This window comes from Rhinolophus hipposideros, assembly GCF_964194185.1.
Source record: "Rhinolophus hipposideros genome assembly, chromosome: 6".
Lineage (NCBI taxonomy): Eukaryota > Metazoa > Chordata > Mammalia > Chiroptera > Rhinolophidae > Rhinolophus > Rhinolophus hipposideros.
Genome location: NC_138052.1, coordinates 46,468,390 through 46,491,340, shown reverse-complemented (window position 1 = coordinate 46,491,340; position 22,951 = coordinate 46,468,390). Strand labels below are relative to the sequence as shown.

Below are 22,951 nucleotides of genomic sequence, written 5' to 3'. Positions count from 1 at the left end.
TAAAGTTGGGGTGTATCCCCAAAGCCCTTTCCAGCTTATACTTTTTCTTCTCCTTCCTTTGTGCAAACTCTTCCCATTATTTACATTCTTCTTTTCTGAATTGTCACTTATTGAAACTGTTGCAATCCTTCAAGGACCAGTTTGAAAGCGGCTTCCTTCATGATGCCTTCTCTGATTGCCCTGCCCTCCTCGCAATCTCCTGCACTCAGCACTGGGCGGGTGTCGGTCACAGGGTAGTTAGCCCATGCTGCTTGCCCTTACTGTTATATCCATGTGCATTTCACTTCACCGTTTAGATCAGGGGTTCACAAATATGTTCTGTAAGTGGCCAGATAGTAACTATTTTAGGCTGTGTGCTCTATATGGTCTCTGTCATAGTACTCAGCTCTGCTGTTGTAGCGTGAAGGCAGCCATAGTCAGCACATAAATGAACTGGTAGAGCTCTGTTCTAACAAAACTTGATTTGTGGTCACTAAAATTTGAATTTCACAAAATGTTCACATGTCATGAAATACTATTCCATTTTTCAGTTTTTTCAACTATTTTAAATTGTAAGAAGTATCCTTAGCTTGTAGGCTCTACAAAAATAGGCAGCTGGTGCATTTGGCCTACAGTTTGCCACACTCTATTCAAGATTTTTAGTCCTGGGAAGGCAAGAACCAGGCTAAACAGCTTCGTGTCTATCTTATACAATACCTGCCACAAAAGCTTTCAGTAGCCCAGTCAATGTTATTTGTGGAATTAATGTGGAATAAAAAGAAGACATAGTTGCATGATTGAAAAAAATCAGAAAACGTGAATGGTTTATGACCATTACATTTATTCTCTTAATTCTTTTAGCTATAAGGAAGTTTGGAGAAACAAAAAAAGTGATGGATTTTGTTGTACAACGTTACATAAGCAAAGTCAACCCATTGAAATACTTTTGCCATGAAAAATCCTAACGGATAATGTAGCAATCCCTTTATCTGGAGGTTTACAAACAAACAAACAAACAAACAGACAAACAAACAAACAGACAAACAAACAAAACCTTCTGAGTTCATTTGGAGTATAAGTGATTTTAATTACACATTTACTTTTGAAAAGCGGGTGTGTAGCGTTTGTATCAGTGTGCAGAAAAAGAGCAAGAAGTTCTGAAGCTCCTAAGGAGAACAAAAACATGAGAAGGTCTGAAGAAACTTTCCAGTCTATGTTGATCACTTTTCAGTTTATGTTGACCACCGGCTAGATTTTCTACAAGAAGAAATAGGGTAAAGCTGGCTCTCTATTGTTGTCTTCCATTTCTTTTTCTCTTATTGTTTGAATTTTTTTGATTGTGATAAAATATACTTAACATCAAATTTACCATTTGAATAATTTTTAAGTGTAAAACTCAGTGGCATTAAGTACAAACAATGTTGCATTAACATTGCAGAATTTTTCATCATCCCCAACAGAAACTCTCTATCCACAAACAATAACTCCTCATTCCTTTCTCTCCAAAGCCCCTACCTAGTAACCACCACTCTATTTTCTGTCTCTGAGTTTGACGACTGTAGGTACCTCATATAGGTAGAGTCATATAGCATTTGTCCTTTTTGTCTGATTTATTTCACTCAGCATAGTGTTTTCAAGGTTCGTCCATGTTTTAGCATGTGTCAAAACTGCATTCCTTTTTATGGCTGAGTAATATTCCACTGTATGTATATACCATATTTTGTTTATCCATTCATCTGTTGATGGACATTCAGGTTATTTCTACCTTTTGCTATTGTGAATAATATTGAAGGGAACACTGGCATACCAACATTTGAGTCCCTGTTTTTAAATTTTTTGATTATGTACCCTGGAGTGGAATTACTGGAACATATCATAATTCTATGTTTAACGTTCTGAGAAAACACGGAGCAGTTTTCCACAGTGGCTGCATGATTTATATTCCCACCATCAGTGTACTAAAGTTTCAATTTCTCCACATTGTTATTTTTTTTTTTTTAGTTTGTTTAATTTACTATGATCATCCTAATGTGTGTGAAGTGGTATCTCATTGTGGTTTTGATTTGCATTCCCCTAATGACTAATGACATTAAGCATCTTTTCATGTGTTACTTGGATATTTGCATATCTTCTTTAGAGAACTGCTTAGTCAAGCTCTTTGTCTATTTTAAATTGAGTTGTTAGCCTTTTTCTTGTTGAGTGTTTGTGCACACACATACAGAGGGTGCCAAAAAATGTATACACATTTTAAAAAAGGAAAACTGTATTAAAATTGTAATATTCAATATATACCAATAACAAAAGAGGAATACAAGTCACATTTGACTTCTGCAATTACAAGAGGTGCTCAAAGTATTACCGTCAGCGTCCAGACACTTCTGATTACAGCAAACTACTGCTTGAGCATAGATAACATCTCTTAAAATGTGTATACCTTTTTTTGGCACCTCTCTCTCTCTCTCTCTCTCTCTCTCTCTCTCTCTATATATATATATATATATAATTATATATATATAGAGAAAAGTTGTTATATATAAATATATATTAATATATATTAATAAATATATAAAAAATATATAAATATGTAAATATATATATAAATATATAAATATAAATAAATAAATAAATAAATAAATATATATATATATATATAAATATATATGTCCCTAGATACTAAATCTTTTGCAACTATTTTCTCCCATTCTGTGGGTTATCTGTTCACTCTGTGGATTGTGTTTTTGATGCACAAAAGTTTTTCAATTTTGATGAAGTCCAGTTGATCTATTTTTTCTTTTGTTGCTTGTTCCTTAGTATCATAGTTTAGAAACCATTGCCAAATTCAGGGCCATTTGCCTCTGTTTTCTTCTCAGAGTTTTACAGTTTTATTTAAATCTTAGATCCATTTAGAGTTAATTTTTGTTTATGGTGTGAGATAGGTTCCAACTTTATTCTTTTGCATGTAGATATACTGTTCTCCTAGCAACATTTGTTGAAAAGACTTTTCTTTCCCCAGTAAATGGTTATGGTGCCCTTGTCAAAAACCAATTGACCATAGATGTATGAGTTTACTTCTGGACTCTCAATTGATTTTTGTGGATCTGTATTTATCTACTTATGCCAGTAACACACTGTTTTGATTCCTGTAGCTTGGTAATAAGTTTTGAAATCAGGAAGTTTGAGTTGCTTAACTTTGTTCTTTTTCAAGATTGTTAAGACTATTTGGGGTACCTTGCAATTCCATATGAATTTTAGGATTGACTTTTCTATTTCTGCAAAAAATGCCACTGGGATTTTGATAAGATTATATAGAATTTGAGGATCATTTTGGGGAGAATTGCCATCTTAACAATATTAAGTCTAATCCATAAACATCCATAAACATAGGATGTTTGTTTTTCCATTTATTCTTGTCTAATTTTTTCAGCAATGTTTTGTAGTTTTCAATATACAAGTCTTTTGTCCCCTTGGTTAAATTTATTCATATATATATATATATATATATATATATATATATATATATATATATGTATTATTGTAAGTAGAATTTTTCTTCTTATTTTCCTTTGTGGATTGTTTATTGCCAGTGTATAGAAATACAAGTGATTTTTTTGTGTGCTAATTTTTTGTCCTGCAACTTTGCTGAATTCATTTATTAGCTCTAACAGTGTGTGTGTGTGTGTGTGTGTGTGTGTGTGTGTGTATTCTTTAGGATTTTCTACATACAAAATCATCTTATCTTTAAGCAGAGATAATTTTACTTCTTTCTAATCTGGAAGCTTCTTACTTCTTTTTCTCATCTAACTGTTCTAGTTAGAACTTCCAGTACTATGTAGAGTAGAAATGGTGAAAGTGGATATCCTCGTCCTGTTCCTGATCTTAGGGGAAAAGCTTTCTCTTCTTTTTCTTTTTTTTTAACCACTGAGTGTAATATTAGCTGTGGTTTTTTATCATATTGAGGACATTTATCTCTATTCCAAGTATAGTGAGTGTTTTTTTTCTTCTTGTTATCATGAAGAGTTGTTATATTTTATCAAATGCTTTTTCTGCAACAAGTGAAATGATCATATGGTTTTTATTATTTATTTTATTAATGTGATATACTACATTAGTTGATTTTTGTATGTTAAGCTACCCTTGCATTCCAAGGATAAATCCTACTTGGTCATGGTGTATAATCCTTTTAATATGTTGTTAAATTCAGTTTGCTAGTATTTTGTTGAGGATTTTTACATCTATATTCATAAAGGCTATTAACCTGTAATTTTCTTTCCTTGTAGTGTCTTTGTCTAGTTTTGATATCAGGGTAATGCTGGCTTCATAGAATGAGTTATGGAATATTTCTCCTCTTCAATTTTCTTGGAAGAGTTTGGGAATGATTGGTGTTAATTCTTTAAATGTTTGGTAAAACTTGCAAGTGAGGTCATCTGGTTCTGGGCTTTTCTTTATTGGGTGGTTTTGCATTATTGATTCAATTTCTTTATTTATCATATGTCTATTCAGATTGTCTCTTTTTCCTTAGTCAGTATTGGTAGTTTATGTGCTTTAGGAATTTATCCATTTTATTCATTACATTTTGTTTTTTCTGGGTCTAGGCAAATCTACCAAATTTAGCTAGAAGCTAAAATGATCATGATATATAAAATCCTTGGTTTAGGAATCTTAAATTTGTCCAATAATGTTTTAATATCCCTTGAATAAGTAGATAGGTAGGTAAATTTTTGTCTAAGTAATATGCTTAGTGCATAAATATTTAAGATATTTCTATATTACACTTTTTCAAAGCTACCAGTTTTTAAGACCCCTATCTTTTTAGGGTCTGTTAAATATCTAGTAAAAACTTTCATCAATAAAAGAATTTTTACGAGGGAATTGATAATGTTGATCTCCAAAACATACCTAAAACAAGAACTTGGATATAAATAATACATGGTAAGATGATCTTGGGTAAACAAAAATACCTATTACATAAGGTTTTTCAGAACTATAATATACTAAATAAAGGATTGTTATTATATTCCTTTTTCCTCATTGGAATATTCAGCTTATAGATCATTTTATTCTCCAACCTTTATTTTTCCCTCCCAAAGGAGAGTTAGATGAGCCTTCCTTTGTGCTTCCATAACATTCTGTGAACACATTGGTTATACTATTTATCAGGCTGTATGTATTGCTTAACTGGACCATAAATTCCTCAAAAAAAAAGACCAAAGTTTTATTCATCTAGCTAATCTCAGTGCCTGACACATAGGTATTTGGTAAATCTGTACAAGCCAAATTGCGAGCATTACAACTTTAACCATCTGAGAAGTCCTTCATGGCTTGCCTTCAGGATTTATTTATATAGTCTGTGAAAAACTATGTTCCTGTGCCTTATAAAAGTTTTGTCTCAAATATATGGTGATGGAAGGAGAACTGATTCTGGGTGGTGAACACACGATGGGATTTATAGATGATGTAATACAGAATTGTACACCTGAAATCTATATAATTTTACTAACAAATGTCACCCCAATAAATTAAAAAAAAAAGTTTGTCAAGTTTTTTTCTTAAATAAATAAATTATACTATAAGAAGAATATATGAAATGCACACACAGGTAGAAGGCGGGACAACACCTGAGCAAACTTATTAAAAACCTCAGATTCTTTACTTATTCTGACATCACCAATGCAAACAGTCTTTGCTTCTCCTCTTCGGATGTTTGAAGGGTCACAAGCCAGATCATGCTGGTGAGGGCCCTTGCTGACTATCATTTGCTATTGCTCTGAATTATGAAGTCAGGACATGACACGAGGGCCTGCCATGTATTAGTCAGGGAAAAGGAATTCCAATGTGAAGATCAGTTGTAGCCTGCTGAGAACTAGATTGAGAACCCATATTTTCATCATTCACAGTTTTACGTTTACTATGTCTGAAGACTGGTGCCAATCTGTTAGCCAATGAGAAAAATAATTAATAATCTCACCCCTTTCCTCCATTCGGGTGCCCTATTTTTCATCCTAAGATGGATTCAAATGAAGAGTCTTGTGGTTTACAGAAAATGACAAAAAATTGGCAAACTGAGGATATTATCTCAATAAAAAAAGTCAACCCTATGAGTCTTTCGAGAGAAGATCTGGGATGTCATAAAATGCCAAACTGGGGACTTTGGGGGAAGAGCTTATTTCAGCTTCCTTAAAGTCTTATTATTTCAACTTCCTAGCAAAGTCAATTTCAGCTTCATTTTCTGTTATGGTGCAAAACTCAAACCAAAACCGAAAAGAAACAAACAAACAAACAAAAACCAGTAAGGACATAGTAAGAACCCTAGTTTACTAGTCAGTATGTCTGAATTTGGGTTCTGGCTATGTCACTTGCTTGTTGGTGACTTTAGGAACACGTTCAAAGTATGTTCAAACATGTAAAGAATTTTTATAATAGTTAATTTGAACTCAACTGATGACATATGCTGGAGACCAAGATCTCGAATGATCCAGAGAAATACAGTTTGTAGTGTTTTTTTTTATGAGTATATGCTCTCAAGTGTGGTCATGATTGATTGATTGATTGAATGATTGATTTGGTGGGTCAGAATTCTGGGTGCGGTTCATTTAAAAAATTTATTTTGTATTTTTATTACTACTTTTAAATATATATATATATATATATGTATGTGTATGTATATATATATATATATATATATTTTATTTTATTTATTTTTCTCCATTTTGTTTAATTCTTTTTTTGGAGCTTTGTTCTGTTCTTTTATTTCGGAAATGTTTCTTTGTCTCCTAATTTTCGCTTCCCTCCTGTGTTTGTTTCTGTGTATTAGGTAGAGCTCCTGTGTCTCCCAGTCTTGATAGAGTGGCCTTCTGTAGTAGGTGTCCTGTGGGGCCCAAGAGCACAATCTCCTGGTCACCTGAGCTGGATGCTCCTTGTGTGTCCCTTATGTGGATTGTGTGTACCCTCCTGTTGTAGTTGAGCCTTGGTTGCTGTTTTCATGTCAGTGGGAGGGATTGACCCTCAGGCTCATTTGTTGTGAGGATTGGCTGTAATGATAGTGGAGGAGCTGTGTGTGTGTGGGCTGACCCTATGGAACAAGATTCACTTTAGCAGGGCTCTGGTGCCTGCTGAGTCTGCCCTTTGGGTATGTCATTTGTGGAGGTGCTTGGGTGGTACTCTGGTGTGGTCTGAAACTTGCCACAGGTGTGTTGGTTTTGGGCCCCTTGGGAGGGGTTCTTGTTGAGGCTAAGGTCAGCTGCTGCCTTTGCCCTGCCCAGGGCCATTTGGTATGAGCTACAAAGTGATCTGCAGATAGTTGCCACTTGTGCTGGGTTTAGAGGTGCCTGGGAGAGGCTAAACTGTGAAGTGAGGCTGGCTACTGCTAGTGGCAGGCTTGACGCTGCTTAGCAAGTAGTACAGGGCATAGAGAGTCCAGATGCTTCTTGTTTGGGTTTTGTGAACCTTTAAGAGAGTTTAGGAAAGTCCTCAGTATGAGCCAAGATGGGCCATTTATATGGAAAAGCCAGTGTGAGTAGCTTGGGTGGGTCTACTGTTTGGGTGGATCGGGTCCTTAGGGAGTTACTAGAGTGGGCCAACAGTATTAGCTAGGTTGATGGAGACTCGGATATAACACCAACTGTGACTGCAGGCTGAATGGTGGGAGGGCTCAACAAAGGAACAATGTCTTCTGCCAGCCCTTCTGTCTGAGAGAAAGCTGCTCACCCAGCCCTTGCCCTGAAGCCAGACAATTCAGTTTCTCCCTGTATGCCCCTGATGCCTTTTAAGCTGCTGCCCCAGCACTGGAGCTCAGAGCAAATGAGTCCTTCAGCAAGTACATCTGTGTGTGGGCCCTTTAAGGGGAGTACCTGGAACTCCAGTCACCCACTGTCTCACTCAGTCATAGTCTCCATTGGTTTTCACAGCCAGAGTTATGAGTATTTCTCTTCTTGGCACTGGCCTTAAGGCTGGGGAGCCTGGTGTGGGGCTGAGACCCCTCGCTCCTCAGGGGTCCCTCCACAGCTGAGATATCCTTCTCAGTTTTAATCACCACACATTTGTGTAGGACCATTCCGTTCCATGTCCCTACGTCTCAAAATGGTTTCTTCTGTATATCCTTATAGGACTTCTGTTCAGCTACACTACAGGCAGTTCTCAAAGATGGTTGTTCTGTAGTTTAGTTATAATTTTGACGTGGTCATGGGAGGGGGGCAAAGACAGCATTTACCTACTCTGCCATCTTGACCCTGTGTTGGTTGAGGTTGGTTATGATCAGGTCACCCTTCAGAAGGAGGGGTCTAAAAGGAACTATTTTAATGGTGCATTAGCCTAGTTGCACAGAAACAATGAACAGGACTTTGCTTAAGAAAAAGATAAGCCTTTTACTGTGGAAGTTATATGCCTGAGGTATGACTACCCACCATGACCTTCCCAGTTAGGAATTTATAATCAGATCACCCTGAGGTTACTTTCCATAGAACCACTTTTGCGTCCACATTTCTTAAGCTATGAAGGATAAGATAGGCAAGCAAATAAATTTCAAAAATGGTCCTATGGTCAAAAAATTAACTTTTTTTTTTCTCTTTTCATAAAGATAACATGTTCATTGTAGATAATTTAAACAATATAGAAAAGCTAAAAAAACCATCCCAAATTCCACCACTTGGTGCTAAATACTCTTACTGCTTTAGTGACTATTCTTTCAAGTAGAGTTCATTCTGGGACTTGATTTTATGCATCTCTTCTTTCTTTCACTCTCTTTCTCTCTAAACACACACGAATGCAGCTTGACAAGCAGCGCAAATAATGCATGTTCGTCTGCAAACTGATGTACTGAACATTTTTATGAATATAAAAATAATCTTTAATGTTTATAATAAACTAATCCTTTAAATTTCTAGTAACTGAAGTGACGTGGCAGTTGAGTTAGACTCAATTTACATACAGAGGATTTTATGAAAGGCAAATAAAGTTGTTTTTAAATTTCAATTTGTAAGGTCCTAGTTCTAATACTCTTTCTCTTCTGTTATAACTGAGACAATTATTTAATTATTAGTTGTAGATACTATACAAACAAGAAGGGAACATAGAGAGAAGCCTTCCTATGACTGATTAGTGAAGACACAAACTCAGACGGAAACCAGCCAACTCTGAGGCAGCAGTGGCAAAGACACTAAGGTACAGAAAATATCCTTATTTTTATCTGCCTACTGGAAGGGGCTATGCTGTAAGAAAAGAATTTGCACATCTCTCTTCTAGCACCTCCAGTTTTCTAGTGTGAGAAATAGTAAGGCTTTTGACTGTAAAGAGTCACATAAGTAGGAAGTCAGTTTTAAAGAATGAACTTCGGAGTTACTTTGTTAAACAGTTGTCTGTCAACAATTACCATGGTCAATGAAGTCAAATGGCAGCAGGATCGATGTACCTCTGCTAATCACCCTCCCAAACACTGTTAATGACAGGTTGTATTTTTATTTGTATCCTAATTAGAAAAAAAAAATTCTATTTAGTCTAATTTGCCTTTCAGGTTGAGGTATTTCTGGACTTAAATATTATTTTTATAATATGTTGACAGAATGTACAAATTCTGAAGCGTATTGGTACAATTTTATTTATGCTGTTTATAATATATCATCCAAATATTGTCTCACAGTATATTCAAATATAATGTGTTATTCTTTTTGTGACATATTTATTACTAAAGAAGTTCTTGTAACAGTAAGGTGCCCTGAAATCATTAGGCAGAACATGTTATGCTTTCAGTTGGAAAATTAGAAGTTTGGAAAACTTGTATCTGTGACTGGGAGCTTGATAGCTTAACAATACTTAAAGACTTTCTTTGGATGAGTTTTGTGGTGATGTTGGCCAAAGTGATTAAAAAAATTCTTTAATGAAATATATCATCTTTTAGAAAAACATCAGAAGAGTGTACTGATATTTTCCAAGTGCATAATGTTACAAAATCTGTTCAAAGTGAAGGATAGAACAATGGATTTCAATAAAACTGAGGATGAAAAACCATTGATATGGTTTCAGATTCCATATTGTAAATAACTTTTAAGAAACTATAACTTGTTGAGTTTTGGCATAGTATGAGAATAGTCAATTATTTTTCAATTATATGAAAAAAAATTAAAATATATGCACTTCTTTTTTTAAATTAAAGCTTATTGGGGTGACAATTGTTAGTAAAGTTACATAGATTTCAGGTGTACAATTCTGTATCACGTCATATATAAATCACATCTTGTGTTCACCACCCAGAGTCAGTTCTCCTTCCATCACCATATATTTGACCCCCTTTACCCTCATCTACCACCCTCTCCCTCCTTACCCTCTGGTAACCACTAAACTATTGTCTGTGTCTATGGGTTTTTGTTTCTCGTTTGTTTGTCTTGTTCTTTTGTTGTTTTTGGTTCATATACCACATATCAGTGAAATCATATGGTTCTCTGCTTTTTCTGTCTGACTTATTTCGCTTAGCATTATAATCTCCATAAGACCCATCCATGTTGTCACAAATGGTCCTATATCATCTTTTATTACCGCCGAATGGTATTCCATTGTGCATATATACCAAAACTTCTTTATCCATTCATCTATCGAAGGACATTTTGGTTGTTTCCATGTCTTGGCCACTGTAAATAAAGCTGCAATGAACATTGGAGCACACGTGTCTATATGTATAAATGTTTTCAGATTTTTTGGGTAGATACCCAGGAGAGGGATTGCTGGGTCATATGGTAATTCTATTTGTAATTTTTTGAGGAACCTCCACACTGCCTTTCATTGCGGCTTCACCAGACTGCATTCCCACCAGCAGTGTAAGAGGGTTCCTTTTTCTCTACAGCCTCTTCAACACTTGTTACTATTTGTCTTGTTGATGATAGCCATTCTGACTGAGGTGAGGTGATATCTCATTGTGGTTTTCATTTGCATTTCTCTGATGATTAGTTATGTTGAGCATTTTTTCATATGTTTATTTGCCATTTGTATGTCCTCTTTGGAGAAATGTCTCTTCAGGTCCTCTGCCCATTTTTCAATTGGGTTGTTTGTTTTTTTGCTGTTGAGTTGCATGAGTTCCTTGTATATTTTGGATATTAGCCCCTTATCAGAGGCACTGTTTGCAAAAATCTTCTCCCATTCAGTTGGTTGCCTCTTTATCTTGTCAATGGTTTCTTTTGCTGTGCAGAAGCTTTTAAGTTTTATATAGTCCCATTCATTTATTTTAGCTTTTACTTCCCTTGCCTTTGGAGTCAAATTCATAAAATGCTCTTTGAACCCAAGGTCCATAAGTTTAGTACCTATGTTTTCTTCTATGCAGTTTATTGTTTCAGGTCTTATGCTTAAGTCTTTGATCCATTTTGAATTAATTTTGGTACATGGTGACAGATAGGAGTCCAGTTTCATTCTTTGCATGTGGCTTTCCAATTCTGCCAGCACCATTTACTGAAGAGGCTGTTTTTTCTCCATTGTATGTTTTTTGCTTCTTTGTTGAAAATTGTCTCTCCATATTTATGTGGTTTTATTTCTGGGTTCTCCATTCTGTTCCATCGGTCTATGTGTCTGTTTTTCTGCCAATACCATGCTGTTTTGATTATTGTTGCCCTGTAGTACAAGCTAAAGTCAAGGAGTGTGATACTTCCAGCATTGTTCTTTTTTCTTAAGATTGCTTTGGCTATTCGAGGTCTTTTGTGGTTCCAAACAAATCTGATGATTTTTTGTTCTGTTTTTTTAAAAAATGTTATTGGGATTTTGATCAGGATTGCATTAAATCTGTATATTGCTTTGGGTAATATGGCCATTTTAACTATGTTGATTCTTCCAAACCATGAGCACGGAATATCTTTCCATTTCTTTGTGTCTTCTTCAATGTCTTTTAAAAATGTCTTATAGTTTTCAGCATATAGGTCTCTCACATCCTTGGTTAAGTTTATTCCTAGGTATTTTATTCTTTTTGCTGCAATTGCAAAAGGAATTGTTTTGTTTTGTTATTTCTTTTTCTGAGATTTCATTGTTAGTATATAGGAATGCAAGGGACTTTTGTAGGTTGATTTTGTAGGCGCACCTTGACTGTATTCATTGATTGTTTCTAATAGCTTTTTGGTGGAGTCTTTAGGGTTTTCTATATATAGAATCATCTCATCTGCAAAGAGTGACAATAAAAAATTTAAAATACAAAACAACTGTTTATAGGCATTGGAGAGCAACAAGACATCTAGTACTTGAGAGACCAAGATTCAAGAAAAGAAAGGGAAAATAATGAGGTAAGCCCGAAATTCTCTGCTCCTTTTCTCCTTAAGGCATTTCCAACTTGTAAACTGCATTGAACTAAGATGTCTCTTATGAAGTGGATGCAAAGATCAGTCAGAGCTTGTGGTAGTATCATGGCGCTGGGGAGATTAACACTGGGGTTCAGGCCTCCAAGGAGGAGTAGTGGTCCTGGAAAACATGGAGTGTTTTCCATCAAGATACATGAAGGGCGACACCCTAGTAACAGGAATATATAAGATGAGCCTGGAACATCTTTTAGTGCCAGAAAGTAAGGAAGTGCTCAAAACTAAAAACAAAACCCCCACAATGATAGGTGTATGGCAAAGGGACATAGAAGCCAACTGAAAGTGCTCCCAAAGACCAAAGCTAGAACAACTTGAGGAATAAAATGAATAATATGGAATTATAACCCAAACTATAAAGTAAATATCCATAATTCCATATTGATAGAAATAGATTATTGAATACATAAATAAATAAATAAATAGGAGTGAATAGATGAATCTATCCAGGCAGAAGAGTTCCCTCACTTCATCCTCAGGAAGTAGAGTATAAAACATCCTACTCCTTAAGTGTGGGCTGTGCCTAATAACTTCCTTGTAAAGAGCAAAGAATGAAAAGGGGGAAAAGGAGTGATTACTGTGGAGAAACCTGACAACTCAGGTGATCAAGATGAACATCATGATAAGTCATGTTGGTAGTACCTACTCTTTTTTTTTTTTTTATTAGTTTCAGGTGCATAAGACAAGGTACTACTTAGACGTTCATCATTTATATCCCTCACACCGTGAACTCCCCTCCCCCATTCCCCCTTCCACTATCCCTCCGACATCGCAGCGAACCATCACATTTTATATATAAAATTATAGTTGGCATTCATTATTTTTCAGATCAAGCATCTACATCTTCCTTGAGGTGGTCTCCCAGATGGGACCTGTGTCCATCAGATACCCTACAAAATCTTTACAACATAATTGATTACGTTCCCCAAATTATTTTTCAAAAACTCTGAGGCCATTTTGTGGTTACCGACTATTTTCTAATCCCCTCACCTTTCCCCTTATCCCCACCCCCCCGCCCATCTAACAATCCTCAGTTTTTCCTTTGTCCCCAGAACTGTTTCTGACTAGTTCATTCACTTATTATTTTCTTTAGATTCCGCATATAAGTGAGATCATATGGTACTTGTCTTTCTCTTTCTGGCTTATTTCGCTTAACATAATGTTCTCTAGATCCTACTCTTGATATAATGTGAGGAGAATGGTTTTTTACCTCTGTAGTGTTGCTCCCAAAACCCATAACCCCAGTCTAATTACGAGAAAAACATCAGACAAATCCCAATTGAGGGGCATTATACAAAATACCTAACCAGTACTCCTGAAAACTGTTAAAGTCACCACAAACAAAAACATCTGAGAAACTGTCACAACCAAGGAGACATGATGACTATATATCATGTGTATTCTGGAAGGGATCCGGGAACAGAAAAAGGACATTCGGTAAAACTAAGGAAATCTGGAAAAAAGTATGGACTTTAGTTCATAATAATGTATCAATATGGCTAATTAATTGTTGCAAATGCAGCATACCAATGTCAGTGGTTAATAATATGCTAAAATGTGTGTGGGATATATGGGAGCTCTCCGTACTTTGAAATTTTTATGTAAATCTATTTTACAGTTAAAAAGTTTATTTAAAAAGATTTCAAAGAGTACAGTTTGTTGGAAGAGATATGAGTGTAATCAAAGAATTTATACTATGTGACAAGAATCCTAACGAAGGTAAGTGTTTGGTGGGGAGCAATTAGAAAAGAAAGAGGCCTCTGGGAAAGGTGGAGAGGATTTTACCACAAAAGAGAAAACATTTGTCCTGAAACTTGAAGGAAAAATAGCAGTTGGTCAACCAGAGAGAAGAGGGGAAAGAAGTACCCTTCTTGCTTAGTTTTCATGTGCTGAAACATCACTGAAGCATGCGAACTGATATGCAGCTTCTCCATTTTGAAATGTTTCTTGGCATACCCCATCTTCTTCTCTTGACTGAACTCCGATCTATGGAATTGTAGTCCTTTGTCCACTGGATTGTCCAGTTATTCGGAAGATGAAATTAGCAGAAGTGGTTTTTAAACAAACTTTATTATTCTGTTCTTGATCTAAAGGTCTAACATCCAGTGTAAAGATTTTGTTGTCACAAACCATTTGATTGCGCTATATCAGGGTTTGCCGACCTTAAACTAGTGAAATTTGATGGCAGATAATTCTTTGTGGTGGGGAGTTGTCTTGCTCATTGCAGGATAGTTGGTTGCATTCCTGGTCTCTACCTACTGAGATGAACATAGAACCCCCCAGGTGCAACAACCAAAAAGGTCTCCAAATATTGCCAAATGTCCCCATGGAACATTAGAGAAATACTAGATCCTTTAAAAACTCAGATTGCCAAGTTAATGGTAGGCCCTAAAAGCAAGTCCAGAGAAGTTAAAACTCTGAAATACCCTGAAGATGCTTCCCAAAGCATATGAGATCTCAAGATTGCGTCAGAAGAAGCTGCATCTTGTAAGGTCTGATTTGGGTGAAATGCCAGTAACCAAATGCAGACTTTATGTGGTTTTATTTCCTTAATTAATTAATTAATTAATTAACCAATTCACCAAATATTTATCGAGGGCCTGCCATGTATCAGGTTGTGTGCTAGGTTCTGGGGATTTGGTGGTGAACAGGACAGACTCAGCTCCTTTGATAGGGAGCTGGTTAAATTCTGGTGCAGGCCCCTAAGCCTTTGGACATTGAAGACTAGACTTCCATGTAATGGTGATCCTGAGATAATGGTCTTAGTAGTTGATTTCACCTGAATGATCGCATATGGATTCTAACTTTATATAGGCTTTTTTTAAATTTAAATTTATTTATTGGGGTGACAATTGTTAATGAAATTACATAATTTCAGGTGTACAATTCTGTATTACATCAACTATAAATCCCATTGTGTGTTCACCACCCAGAGTCAGTTCTCCGTCCATCACCATATATTTGATCCCCCTTACCCTCATCTCCCTCCCCCCACCCCTATATAGGCTTTTTCTTCACGCATATTCTCCTCCTCCTCACATTTCTACAACCTTCAGCCCTTTCACAATTCCTGAACTAAGAGATGGACCGTGGGACTGATGGAATTGTATTGATCTTGCTCTCAAGAGCCATTATCAAGGCAGATGTTTTCACTACCTTTGCCTGCAGAAATTGCTGCTAAGAGAGAGGAATTTAAAAGCTGTGAGGCTAACCACTCTGACCCTCACTCTGATCCTCACGACACACTCGGAAGTACCCCTGCACAGGTTCTTGTCTCCGGTGCTTGTGGTACTGACTTGATCAGAACGTTTGTGTCTCCCTTAGTCACACCTGATTCTCAGGGCTTCCTGCAATCATGTCTTTACATTCTAAAATTTTTTAGGAAAGTCCCAATTTTATTGAACTTTTTAAAAAATCAATGAAACTTGTTAGATTTCCTGTTATTTCTTTAAACCTCTGCCAAGACTTTTCATGTGACTATATTTGTACATGAGGAGGATTCCGTTGTCACATTATACTCCATTTTTGGTTTGGACAACATGGCTGCTGCACTGGTTTCCCTTTAGGTCTTGCTGTGGATTTTTTGGCCCGGGCTACGCACCAGGAATAGACAGCTGACTTCTGGCTCAGGACCTGGTGCTGAGACTGGCAAGTCAAAAGTTGTAAAAATAGGGGTGGGGGTGAGGGTCGGGGTGGGTCATAAATATAATGTTCTTCCCTTGTGAATTACAGTTATTATTACATCAGAAGCATACTGAGGCTGTCTGGGAGTGAGCTGCCTTGATGTCTTTTGGCACTTTTTTGATGGTTTCAGTCTGGCTCTGTTTTGCAAGGGGCAGAGATCCACTGAAGCTTGCTCAAGCAAGGAGGATTACTATTAGGATTCACTAGCTTAGGAAGTAGACCTAGAGCATGGTCAGGAATTTAGGCAGCTCTATGAACTCAGTTTATCTCTCCTCTAATCTCATCCTCAAAGCTGGGCAAATAGCATGTGCAAGGAAGTGGAAGCCAGTATGACTGGACTGTCATATAATGTTCAAAAGATGGCCAGGGACCAGATAAGCAAGAACTCGTAGACCATGCTAAAAGTTTTGAATTTTATTCCAGGAATAATGGGAAAACTATTGGAGTGTTGTAACCAAGTGATTGATATGGTCAGCATGACTGCCCCCAAATTATTCTGGCTATAGAGGGAGAAGCTTTGCGGGGGCCATGGGAAACAAGTGTGGCCAGAGCTGGGCTGAGGGAAATAAAGAGAGCAATGAGGGACTACAGAAGGGCCTCCTGCTGGCCAGATTTCAGAGGAGCCCATCCAGCTAACCAAAACATTGCGGAACTGCTGCCTAGTTCATAGCAGCTATGAGTTAGAATGCTGATGAAGATCAGGGCAAAGAGGCTGGAGCAGTTGAGATGTCACTTTACATAGGAGTTGCTAGTTGATGACTGAAATGTCTGATTTAGAAAGCAGGGTCTTCAATGAGATCGAGTTCCCACACATCAAATACAATGTGAGAACACACAACCTATTGGCAGACATGAAACACCTGAAAGTCCAGAATGAGGAAACCCTGGAGAGCTTGAAAGAAGCTGAAGACTTAATCCAAGAAGAACATTCCAACCATTTGGATGGAGAAGGCTGGTTACCTGGGGGCAACTACCGTGTTTCCCCGAAAATAAGACCGGGTCCTACATTAATTTTTGCTCCAAAAGATGCATTAAGGCGTATGTTCAGGGGATGTCCTCCTGAAAAATCATGCTAGGGCTTATTTCCCAGTGAGGTCTTATTTTCAGGGAAACACGGTATACCTGGCTGTATTGCTATCTTGGAAGACTGGCAGAAGTCCAGATTTACCTGGACACGGTGGAGAACATTTGCAAGAAGTTTTCAGTCCCTCCTGCGATAGAATGGAGTGTTCTGAGGTGGACTGTGAGGAAGGATGGGCCTTGCTGAAATATGGAGGGAAGAATTATGAATGGGCCAGGGCCTGCTTGGAAAATGTTCTGGAAGTGGACCCCGCATACCCTGAATTCAGCCCTTGGTATGCAATCACCACCTATCACCTGGACAGCTGTAACAAAGCATCACAGATTAGTGAGACATTTTCTCTGCACCCCCTAGGCATCAAGTTAAATCTGAAAGATGCACATATTAAGGCTCTCCTCTCCTTGAAGCTTCTAGATGTAGGGCGAAAAGCTGAAGGGCAAAAGTACATTGAAAAAGCACTGAACAACATGTCCTTGCAGACCGACGTCTTTCGATACGCAGCCAAGTTTTACGGAAGAAAAGGCTCTTTGAATAAAGCTCTTCAGCTCTTAAAAATGGCCTTGCAGACGACACCCTCCTCTGCCTTCCTGCATCACCAGATACGGCTTTGCTATGGAACACAAGTTTTTCAAATAAAGAAAGCCACAAATTGGCAATCTAAAGGACAGGATAAAGAAAAATGACAGAATGACAAGATTAGCCATATCTCATTTTGAATTTGCTCTGGAACAAAAGCCCACATTTGACCTTGCTTACATAAGCCTGGCAGATATGTACATAGAAACAGGCAATTGCAGAAAATGTGAAGACGCTTATCAAAAAGTGTTATGCATGAAATCTCTTGAAGAAAAATTATAAGAGATATATTTGTACTATGGCCAATTTTAGGGATTTCAAAGGAAATAGAAAGTTGATGCAATTATCCATTATTTAAAAGCAGTAAAAATAGAAAAGGCATCGTTTTTAAAGGATAAAAGTATAATTTCTTTAGAGAAATTGGCTTTAAAGAAACTTTGGAGAAATGCTTTTTATATAGAAAGCTTGAACATCCTTGGGTTCATACAAATTGGTAAAGTCCTACAGCATTATGAGTGGGCCCTGAGGCTGGCTGCTGAGTGAGAACTCAGTGGGACATATTCCTTAGGCCCTGAAATATGGACCACTGTCACATTTCATTTGTTTTTAGGTTAACAGGTACTAACCATCTTTTCTGATTGCTGCTTTCAGAAACATATTATGTAATAATGTAATTTTGAAGAATTACTCAAACCTGATAAAACATTAGTTAGTGAAATAAAAAAATATATCTGTAGGTATGAGAAAGAGGGAAAGAGAGAGAAACCATTTCTCTGTGAATGCTACAGAGTAGAAATAACTGTTTGTTAAGTAGACTTGTAACAAACAAAACATTACAATTACATTAAAAGAAAAAAAGAGAAGATGCTCTTTCTAAGTCAGTATGGGGAGTTACGGAAAGCTTCCTGGAAGAAAAGGAGATATTTTAGATGAAACTGGAAAATTAACCAGAGGAAGGGGAGCAATGGGAAATAAAGAGTGTTCTAGACAGAGGGAATAATAGGAGCAAAGAAAGGAACAATCCTTGTGGAACTTATGAGTTAATGCAAAATTTCTCAAACTTAAAAAAACACACAACATTTTATTTTAATTTAATTTCAAGCTCACGGTAAAGTTGCAAGAATAGTGTAAAAAACTCCCACATACTCTTGCCCATTTCCTTTCTCTCTTCCTAACACACACACACACACACACACACACACACACACACACACACACTTTTTTTTCTGAATTATTTGAGAGTAAATTGCAAAATCATGAACCCCTAAGTACTTCACGGTATATTTCTTAAAAACAAGGACATTCTCTTTTATAACCAGTATCAGACAATTTAACGTTGTATGATACTATTATTCAATCAGTCCATGTTGAAATGCCACTGACTTTCTCAATAACACCTTTAGAGCTACTTATCCCCCAGTCCAAGTCCAACCCAAGACCATGTGTTGCATTTAGTTGTCTTATCTGTGAAAAGTTTCTGAGCCTTCCTTTGCCTTTCATGACCTGGTCATTTTTTGATGAACACAGGTTGGTTATTTAAAGAATGATCCGCAGTTTATGTTTGTCTGATGCATTCTCATGATTAGATTCAGGTTATACATTTTTGTCAGTAATACCATTGGGTATATGTTGTGTTTACCACATTCCTGAAATGTTGATGCCCTAACACCTGCCCTGCGTGCATATGCTGGACACACCTTGTTTTGGGCAAGCTGATAGTATGCCTTGTCACCTTGCCTTGACCTCCTGCCTCCCTCATTGTCTCCCTTTGGAGTGCTTTTCAAATACTAACTAGCCAGTCCTAAACCTGCTTACCCTGCCTACCTGCTCCTTCCCTTGGAAACCACAGTAGAGGTGCTTGCCCATAGTTCCCCCCACCCCTACTATCCCTCTCAGAGTGAAGACTTCGGTGGTGGTTCCCTGGGAGGCCCCCAAAGGTATGATCTATATTCCCTCTCCTGGGATCTGTGAGTATAAGAAACTATCTTTTCAATGGCAGTCCTCTCCTGATCTGTTGACCTTACCATACCTAAATAATAATAAAACCTATTAAAACATGTCAGTTTCTCCACTTAAAATTACTGTTTACTTTTTAAAAATAATAAGTAATTTGTGGAGAGATACTTCAAAATATTTTCGACTGAGATGTATAATAAGAAACATATTTTACATGGTGATACGCTGTATATATATCTGAAAAAAGAGTTTAGTAAAACAATACATATCCTTTATATATGAAGGTTATTTTAGTTCCTATTCTGTTTTATTTCGTTTGAAAATTATTATGTCTGACCTACTAAATTGATTTCAGAACCCTCTAATGGGTAATGACTTCAGTGTGAAAGCACTCGTCTGTTGGAAATATCACTTTGTATTGTCTGCTTGCAGAATGGAAAATAGATGGATAGATGGGAGGGGGCAACATGGGCAAGCAGCCCTTTATAAGGCTTTTGCCATAATTCAGATGAGAGGTTTGTGGCTACTGGCAGTGAGGTTGAGAGAAGTGGGTGGGTTGGAGAGAGAGAAGTAGATTGAGGAACTTGAGTTAACAGAATTTCATGATTGATTGCATATGGGGGTGGGGAAAAGAGGGCGGAGCCAAGAATGATGGGTTAAGGCCTTGGCCTCTGGGGCAGATGATGGTGCCTCTTCCTGAGATAAGGAACACTGAAGGTTTTTGGTTCAGGCCCCATCATGTTGAATTTGTGGTTTTAGGAACATTGGATTGGAGCCGTTCAGTGGGCAGTTGGCTCTCTGGCGCTCAGGAGGTCAATCTGGGTTGAATTAATAGCAAACTGAAGTTGGATTTTACTCAAGGAGATTTTACAACTTCTTGCCCATTGCAAAAATCAGAAATTGGTTCAGGACAGGAAAAAAAATGCTCTGACAATATTTCCAGTAATTTGGTGTTGAGCCGCATCAATAAAATAATACAGACAAGTCAAAAGTATACCAAGGAAGTTAATTGACATAAATTTACTAGGATAAATTTCATTTTTCGCACTTTCATCACCTCTTTTGGTTAACCACTCTGTAAAGTCTCATATGAATATATGTATACAGCAATGTAGAAAAGAAAGATATTACACTTTTGCATGATATAGAAACAATGCTGACTTAAATCACAAGTGCAATAACCTGGGCTTTCCCAGAGCCTGGTGCTTAGATTTAACCCTCCAAATCTAGCACTCTCCGGTCTAGATGCCGGAGATAAACACATACATAGTGCGGGCTGCAAAAGCAGCACGAGTTTGGGTTGCACTGAGAAAGTTTATTTTATTTCATTTTATTTTTTTTAGCGGAAGAGGGTATGAACGTGTGCGTTTACCTACACAGTGTTGGAAATGATGGACCGTACTGTTAGTCGTCCCTTATCCCCAACCTTTATCTGCTCTCCTCCCTCCCGTTCTCCCTCCATTCCCCCCCTCCCCTTCTCCGGCGTTATTCTGGGATTACCGGCGGGGTCGGCCTGTACACAAACGCAGCTGGCTCCTACCATCAGCCTGAGCCCTGCTGTGCAACCACGTCAGGAATTCCAGTAAGTTGGCAACACAGAAGCACAAAGACAACAATGAGGAAGAAAACCCTTCAGTGCAGAAAGGAATGTTTGGAGCCTCGGCTGCTCTAGTGAAAGGACACACACGCGCGCGCACACAGACGCTCACTCTCACCCTCTCGCGCCCACGCGTGTACTAGGAGCGACCCTCCTCCCGCGCATGCAGTCCCCCAGCCGCCCGCGGGCCCAGGCGCGCGCCTCCCCAGCGCCCTGGGCTGTTCTTGGCAACGCGCGGGTGCGGGGACGCTCACTGACTACGCAGCGGGCCCGGCGGGCGTCGGATTGGCCTGACCTCCGCGCGGTCTCGTACCATCGCCCCGGCCGCCCGGAACCGGCATAAATCAGCCAAGACTAAAGCTCAGCTTCTTGCCCCCTCGCAGCTTCCCTCCTCCCACCGGGCTCATCCTCCGCATTTCCCGGCTCCCACCGCCGCCCCCGCAGGTCCCCAATCCGGCCTCATCCCCCGCGCGGCTGTAAGGCAAATAGCGTTCCGGTGACTGGCCAGAGCAGACAACTCTGGATTTCCACATTCAGAAATCTCGACAAGAAACCCACGAAATCTCTCCCGCCCTTTCTCACAACCTACTCTGTAAGGCTTAGCTTTCTCTTTCTGCGTCTATTTCTCCCTCTCCCTTTTTTTGTCTCAGAAGTGATACCTGTCACCCCCCACCCCCACCTCCGCAAAGCTTCATAAACCTCTAAAACCCACGGAGGGTACGCGATCCGGACTGCTGAGGATGAGCAGAGCCCCAGACGATCCGCGCTCTGGAGAGGAGGGGGTGGCGTTAACCGGCAGGTTCTCGCCCCTGGGGAGGGCGAGGCGGAGGGACCCTGCCCCGGGACTACGCGGAAAGTGGGCTGCCGCCCGCAGGGTTACCGCCTCTGGAAGAGAGGGCTCCTGAGTCTGGGCCAGGACTTGGAGCCTGGGGCCCCAATGCAAAGTTCGTCCTGGAACAGGGACAGATTTTGGGGGCGACCTCAGGTCTGGAAGCATCCCTTCCTCACACAGGGCTCCCAGGGCCAGGGAGTACGTTGTGCACCCCCCCCCCCTTCTTTCTGTCAGCTCTGGTGTCACGGACCGGCTGAGGACGAGGCTCTGACGGGGAGTGTAAGGGTCACCGGCAGTGCTCTCGGGGGCTGGTCCCCGGTCAGCCCGACTTTCCGCTGCACCGCAGAAGGGAGCGGCGGAGTTCTCTGAACCCCTGAACGCTTCTCCCTCGTTGAAAGGGGCACCCGCACCATCGAGAAGACGTTCATTCTTTGCAATGTTACTTCAAAACGAACAGAAGTGTCAGAAGTGCGATCTGGCCGTGACACCTGCAGATACGGTGCTTAAGAAAAGCTAAACAAGGATCCAACCTCCTCCCCAACATGGAGTCAACCCCCTCCACAACGTAAAAACACAGAGCACTCCGTCTCCGCGCCTCGACTCGCTGGGTGTCGGAGGGAGCCTAGGGATTGCAGACTAGAGAACGATCACAACTCTCTCCAGCAGGCTCTTAACTCCTTCCCTTTCCTTCTCCGATTTTTCTTCCTTTTGAAAGACTGTGTCGGTGGCACATTTCCCCGCGGACTGTCTACCCGACTTCTGTGCGGAGGCAAATCCTGCGGAGAGGCGAGGGCAGCTCGTGCCCGCGTGTGTGAATCAGCGTACGTGTTCGCATGTGAGTGTGTCACTGTGAGACGTGTGAGCGCGTCTGAATGAAGAGTATGTAGCTGTGAAGTCTGCGTGCACGTGAGTCAGTGTTTTTGAGTGTGCAG

At 39.0% G+C, this 22,951-nt stretch overlaps 1 pseudogene across 1 annotated transcript in view; it reads left to right on the top strand.

The window, feature by feature from the left end:
- Positions 1–21,481, top strand: part of LOC308498533 (interferon-induced protein with tetratricopeptide repeats 1-like) — a 67,395-nt pseudogene extending 45,914 nt beyond the window's left edge. Inside the window, exons 5-9 of the transcript in view lie at positions 16,662–16,952; positions 17,085–18,173; positions 20,023–20,105; positions 20,971–21,172; positions 21,331–21,481. The product of the transcript in view is annotated as an interferon-induced protein with tetratricopeptide repeats 1-like (transcript). The remainder of the gene's footprint in view (positions 1–16,661; positions 16,953–17,084; positions 18,174–20,022; positions 20,106–20,970; positions 21,173–21,330) is intronic.
- Positions 21,482–22,951: the final 1,470 nt, after the last annotated feature.